This window comes from Ranitomeya variabilis, chromosome 4 (genome assembly GCF_051348905.1).
Source record: "Ranitomeya variabilis isolate aRanVar5 chromosome 4, aRanVar5.hap1, whole genome shotgun sequence".
NCBI classification, from domain to species: domain Eukaryota; kingdom Metazoa; phylum Chordata; class Amphibia; order Anura; family Dendrobatidae; genus Ranitomeya; species Ranitomeya variabilis.
The window spans coordinates 516,629,256-516,634,255 of NC_135235.1; the positions used below are offsets into that span (position 1 = coordinate 516,629,256).

A 5,000-nucleotide genomic window follows, 5' to 3' on the forward strand; every position below is an offset into this window, starting at 1 on the left:
AACATCCACAGGGAAAAAAAAAAAGTCCCTGAGAGACGCATGCGAATTTTAACGAGCAGCAACCTCCAACATATGTTTTTGGAGCGAAAGAGCTCAAAACAAGTGGAGATCCGCGTGCGTGGGGTCAAAATCTGCCACAGGTCCGGGCTTGGTTGGGTGGTCGGGGTTTCCTGGGGACGGGCGGCACGTGCCGCCTTCCCAGCAGTCAGTTGCAAGAAAATCCATGCAACAGATAAGCCTGCGGGAGGAAGCCCAGCATGCAACAGACCTGCAACAAAGACTTCCACAAGCATGGGCTCGTCCGGGATTTGAACCCGGGACCTCTCGCACCCAAAGCGAGAATCATACCTCTAGACCAACGAGCCAGCGACGGAGGCAAGGGCTGCGAGGCACCTGGCTCAGCGCCACCATTTGGCACAGGCTGCAGCAAAAACAAGATCTGACACTGGAGTCCAAAGAGGCAGGAGGAGTCGAGCGTGGCCGCGCGACAGAAAGAGAAGAGGAACAGAGCGGTGAAAAGGCCAGCCAGCCAAAGACGCCTCGCACCTTCCTGGAGAAGTCGAGCCATGGCAGTCCACCACGAGCAAAGAAAGAGCTTCCTCGGTGCGATCATCAAGTCCCATTCGCAAAAAAGGCTGCGAGGCGGCGGAAACGAGCAAGACCCTTGTTGAGAAGCACCCGTGGGTACGTGACACGGATTGGAGTGCCCTCGAGCAAGACCATTGCAAAAGCGCACTGCCACGTGTGGAGAGAGGGGCACACGAGGCACACACCAGCGAGGGCTCGTCCGGGATTTGAACCCGGGACCTCTCGCACCCGAAGCGAGAATCATACCCCTAGACCAACGAGCCAACGTTTGGTGCGTGCCGTGCAGCAGCGTCGATTCTCTCACCTTTGTAGGCTCGGCCACAAGAAGCAGCCGGAGCGGTTTAGCTAACAGGGGGAGGGCAAAAGGAGATGAACACTCTGGTTCCCCCGCAGAGAAAGAGTGGGGCTCGTCCGGGATTTGAACCCGGGACCTCTCGCACCCTAAGCGAGAATCATACCCCTAGACCAACGAGCCAGCGACAGAGCAGCGCTTTGCAATTTGTATGGCGTAGCCAGCACTGCCAACTGAAGCACCTGCCTGGCATCTCCAGAGAAAAGCGTGGCTCTCTCATGGAACATCCACAGGGAAAAAAAAAAAGTCCCTGAGAGACGCATGCGAATTTTAACGAGCAGCAATCTCCAACATATGTTTTTGGAGCGAAAGAGCTCAAAACAAGTGGAGATCCGCGTGCGTGGGGTCAAAATCTGCCACAGGTCCGGGCTTGGTTGGGTGGTCGGGGTTTCCTGGGGACGGGCGGCACATGCCGCCTTCCCAGCAGTCAGTTGCAAGAAAATCCATGCAACAGATGAGCCTGCGGGAGGAAGCCCAGCATGCAACAGACCTGCAACAAAGACTTCCACAAGCATGGGCTCGTCCGGGATTTGAACCCGGGACCTCTCGCACCCAAAGCGAGAATCATACCCCTAGACCAACGAGCCAGCGACGGAGGCAAGGGCTGCGAGGCACCTGGCTCAGCGTCACCATTTGGCACAGGCTGCAGCAAAAACAAGATCTGACACTGGAGTCCAAAGAGGCAGGAGGAGTCGAGCGTGGCCGCGCGACAGAAAGAGAAGAGGAACAGAGCGGTGAAAAGGCCAGCCAGCCAAAGACGCCTCGCACCTTCCTGGAGAAGTCGAGCCATGGCAGTCCACCACGAGCAAAGAAAGAGCTTCCTCGGCGCGATCATCAAGTCCCATTCGCAAAAAAGGCTGCGAGGCGGCGGAAACGAGCAAGACCCTTGTTGAGAAGCACCCGTGGGTACGTGACACGGATTGGAGTGCCCTCGAGCAAGACCATTGCAAAAGCGCACTGCCACGTGTGGAGAGAGGGGCACACGAGGCACACACCAGCGAGGGCTCGTCCGGGATTTGAACCCGGGACCTCTCGCACCCGAAGCGAGAATCATACCCCTAGACCAACGAGCCAACGTTTGGTGCGTGCCGTGCAGCAGCGTCGATTCTCTCACCTTTGTAGGCTCGGCCACAAGAAGCAACCGGAGCGGTTTAGCTAACAGGGGGAGGGCAAAAGGAGATGAGCACTCTGGTTCCCCCGCAGAGAAAGAGTGGGGCTCGTCCGGGATTTGAACCCGGGACCTCTCGCACCCTAAGCGAGAATCATACCCCTAGACCAACGAGCCAGCGACAGAGCGGCGCTTTGCAATTTGTATGGCGTAGCCAGCACTGCCAACTGAAGCACCTGCCTGGCATCTCCAGAGAAAAGCGTGGCTCTCTCATGCAACATCCACAGGGAAAAAAAAAAGTCCCTGAGAGACGCATGCGAATTTTAACGAGCAGCAATCTCCAACATATGTTTTTGGAGCGAAAGAGCTCAAAACAAGTGGAGATCCGCGTGCGTGGGGTCAAAATCTGCCACAGGTCCGGGCTTGGTTGGGTGGTCGGGGTTTCCTGGGGACGGGCGGCACATGCCGCCTTCCCAGCAGTCAGTTGCAAGAAAATCCATGCAACAGATGAGCCTGCGGGAGGAAGCCCAGCATGCAACAAAGACTTCCACAAGCATGGGCTCATCCGGGATTTGAACCCGGGACCTCTCGCACCCAAAGCGAGAATCATACCCCTAGACCAACGAGCCAGCGACGGAGGCAATGGCTGCGAGGCACCTGGCTCAGCGCCACCATTTGGCACAGGCTGCAGCAAAAACAAGATCTGACACTGGAGTCCAAAGAGGCAGGAGGAGTCGAGCGTGGCCGCGCGACAGAAAGAGAAGAGGAACAGAGCGGTGAAAAGGCCAGCCAGCCAAAGACGCCTCGCACCTTCCTGGAGAAGTCGAGCCATGGCAGTCCACCACGAGCAAAGAAAGAGCTTCCTCGGCGCGATCATCAAGTCCCATTCGCAAAAAAGGCTGCGAGGCGGCGGAAACGAGCAAGACCCTTGTTGAGAAGCACCCGTGGGTACGTGACACGGATTGGAGTGCCCTCGAGCAAGACCATTGCAAAAGCGCACTGCCACGTGTGGAGAGAGGGGCACACGAGGCACACACCAGCGAGGGCTCGTCCGGGATTTGAACCCGGGACCTCTCGCACCCGAAGCGAGAATCATACCCCTAGACCAACGAGCCAACGTTTGGTGCGTGCCGTGCAGCAGTGTCGATTCTCTCACCTTTGTAGGCTCGGCCACAAGCAGCAGCCGGAGCGGTTTAGCTAACAGGGGGAGGGCAAAAGGAGATGAGCACTCTGGTTCCCCCGCAGAGAAAGAGTGGGGCTCGTCCGGGATTTGAACCCGGGACCTCTCGCACCCTAAGCGAGAATCATACCCCTAGACCAACGAGCCAGCGACAGAGCGGAGCTTTGCAATTTGTATGGCGTAGCCAGCACTGCCAACTGAAGCACCTGCCTGGCATCTCCAGAGAAAAGCGTGGCTCTCTCATGGAACATCCACAGGGGAAAAAAAAAAGTCCCTGAGAGACGCATGCGAATTTTAACGAGCAGCAATCTCCAACATATGTTTTTGGAGCGAAAGAGCTCAAAACAAGTGGAGATCCGCGTGCGTGGGGTCAAAATCTGCCACAGGTCCGAGCTTGGTTGGGTGGTCGGTGTTTCCTGGGGTCGGGCGGCACATGCCGCCTTCCCAGCAGTCAGTTGCAAGAAAATCCATGCAACAGATGAGCCTGCGGGAGGAAGCCCAGCATGCAACAGACCTGCAACAAAGACTTCCACAAGCATGGGCTCGTCCGGGATTTGAACCCGGGACCTCTCGCACCCAAAGCGAGAATCATACCCCTAGACCAACGAGCCAGCGACGGAGGCAAGGGCTGCGAGGCACCTGGCTCAGCGCCACCATTTGGCACAGGCTGCAGCAAAAACAAGATCTGACACTGGAGTCCAAAGAGGCAGGAGGAGTCGAGCGTGGCCGCGCGACAGAAAGAGAAGAGGAACAGAGCGGTGAAAAGGCCAGCCAGCCAAAGACGCCTCGCACCTTCCTGGAGAAGTCGAGCCATGGCAGTCCACCACGAGCAAAGAAAGAGCTTCCTCGGCGCGATCATCAAGTCCCATTCGCAAAAAAGGCTGCGAGGCGGCGGAAACGAGCAAGACCCTTGTTGAGAAGCACCCGTGGGTACGTGACACGGATTGGAGTGCCCTCGAGCAAGACCATTGCAAAAGCGCACTGCCACGTGTGGAGAGAGGGGCACACGAGGCACACACCAGCGAGGGCTCGTCCGGGATTTGAACCCGGGACCTCTCGCACCCGAAGCGAGAATCATACCCCTAGACCAACGAGCCAACGTTTGGTGCGTGCCGTGCAGCAGCGTCGATTCTCTCACCTTTGTAGGCTCGGCCACAAGCAGCAGCCGGAGCGGTTTAGCTAACAGGGGGAGGGCAAAAGGAGATGAGCACTCTGGTTCCCCCGCAGAGAAAGAGTGGGGCTCGTCCGGGATTTGAACCCGGGACCTCTCGCACCCTAAGCGAGAATCATACCCCTAGACCAACGAGCCAGCGACAGAGCGGCGCTTTGCAATTTGTATGGCGTAGCCAGCACTGCCAACTGAAGCACCTGCCTGGCATCTCCAGAGAAAAGCGTGGCTCTCTCATGGAACATCCACAGGGAAAAAAAAAAAGTCCCTGAGAGACGCATGCGAATTTTAACGAGCAGCAATCTCCAACATATGTTTTTGGAGCGAAAGAGCTCAAAACAAGTGGAGATCCGCGTGCGTGGGGTCAAAATCTGCCACAGGTCCGGGCTTGGTTGGGTGGTCGGGGTTTCCTGGGGACGGGCGGCACATGCCGCCTTCCCAGCAGTCAGTTGCAAGAAAATCCATGCAACAGATGAGCCTGCGGGAGGAAGCCCAGCATGCAACAGACCTGCAACAAAGACTTCCACAAGCATGGGCTCGTCCGGGATTTGAACCCGGGACCTCTCGCACCCAAAGCGAGAATCATACCCCTAGACCAACGAGC

The 5,000-nt window shown here is 57.3% G+C and overlaps 13 non-coding genes across 13 annotated transcripts in view; all 13 read right to left on the minus strand.

Annotated features, from left to right (window-relative positions):
- Nucleotides 1–293: 293 nt before the first annotated feature.
- Nucleotides 294–365, minus strand: TRNAP-UGG (transfer RNA proline (anticodon UGG)). The gene has a single exon. It is a non-coding gene; the product is annotated as a tRNA-Pro (tRNA).
- A 414-nt stretch (nt 366–779) lies between these two features.
- Nucleotides 780–851, minus strand: TRNAP-CGG (transfer RNA proline (anticodon CGG)). The gene has a single exon. It is a non-coding gene; the product is annotated as a tRNA-Pro (tRNA).
- Nucleotides 852–991: 140 nt separating this feature from the next.
- Nucleotides 992–1,063, minus strand: TRNAP-AGG (transfer RNA proline (anticodon AGG)). The gene has a single exon. It is a non-coding gene; the product is annotated as a tRNA-Pro (tRNA).
- Nucleotides 1,064–1,455: 392 nt separating this feature from the next.
- On the minus strand, nt 1,456–1,527 carry TRNAP-UGG (transfer RNA proline (anticodon UGG)). The gene has a single exon. It is a non-coding gene; the product is annotated as a tRNA-Pro (tRNA).
- A 414-nt stretch (nt 1,528–1,941) lies between these two features.
- TRNAP-CGG (transfer RNA proline (anticodon CGG)) lies at nt 1,942–2,013 on the minus strand. Its single transcript has one exon. It is a non-coding gene; the product is annotated as a tRNA-Pro (tRNA).
- Nucleotides 2,014–2,153: 140 nt separating this feature from the next.
- TRNAP-AGG (transfer RNA proline (anticodon AGG)) lies at nt 2,154–2,225 on the minus strand. The gene has a single exon. It is a non-coding gene; the product is annotated as a tRNA-Pro (tRNA).
- Nucleotides 2,226–2,605: 380 nt separating this feature from the next.
- TRNAP-UGG (transfer RNA proline (anticodon UGG)) lies at nt 2,606–2,677 on the minus strand. Its single transcript has one exon. It is a non-coding gene; the product is annotated as a tRNA-Pro (tRNA).
- A 414-nt stretch (nt 2,678–3,091) lies between these two features.
- On the minus strand, nt 3,092–3,163 carry TRNAP-CGG (transfer RNA proline (anticodon CGG)). The gene has a single exon. It is a non-coding gene; the product is annotated as a tRNA-Pro (tRNA).
- Nucleotides 3,164–3,303: 140 nt separating this feature from the next.
- TRNAP-AGG (transfer RNA proline (anticodon AGG)) lies at nt 3,304–3,375 on the minus strand. The gene has a single exon. It is a non-coding gene; the product is annotated as a tRNA-Pro (tRNA).
- Nucleotides 3,376–3,767: 392 nt separating this feature from the next.
- TRNAP-UGG (transfer RNA proline (anticodon UGG)) lies at nt 3,768–3,839 on the minus strand. Its single transcript has one exon. It is a non-coding gene; the product is annotated as a tRNA-Pro (tRNA).
- A 414-nt stretch (nt 3,840–4,253) lies between these two features.
- On the minus strand, nt 4,254–4,325 carry TRNAP-CGG (transfer RNA proline (anticodon CGG)). The gene has a single exon. It is a non-coding gene; the product is annotated as a tRNA-Pro (tRNA).
- Nucleotides 4,326–4,465: 140 nt separating this feature from the next.
- On the minus strand, nt 4,466–4,537 carry TRNAP-AGG (transfer RNA proline (anticodon AGG)). The gene has a single exon. It is a non-coding gene; the product is annotated as a tRNA-Pro (tRNA).
- Nucleotides 4,538–4,929: 392 nt separating this feature from the next.
- TRNAP-UGG (transfer RNA proline (anticodon UGG)) overlaps nt 4,930–5,000 on the minus strand; it is a 72-nt gene continuing 1 nt past the window's right edge. Inside the window, exon 1 of the tRNA in view lies at nt 4,930–5,000. This exon is cut by the window's right edge and continues 1 nt beyond it. This is a non-coding gene — a tRNA (tRNA-Pro).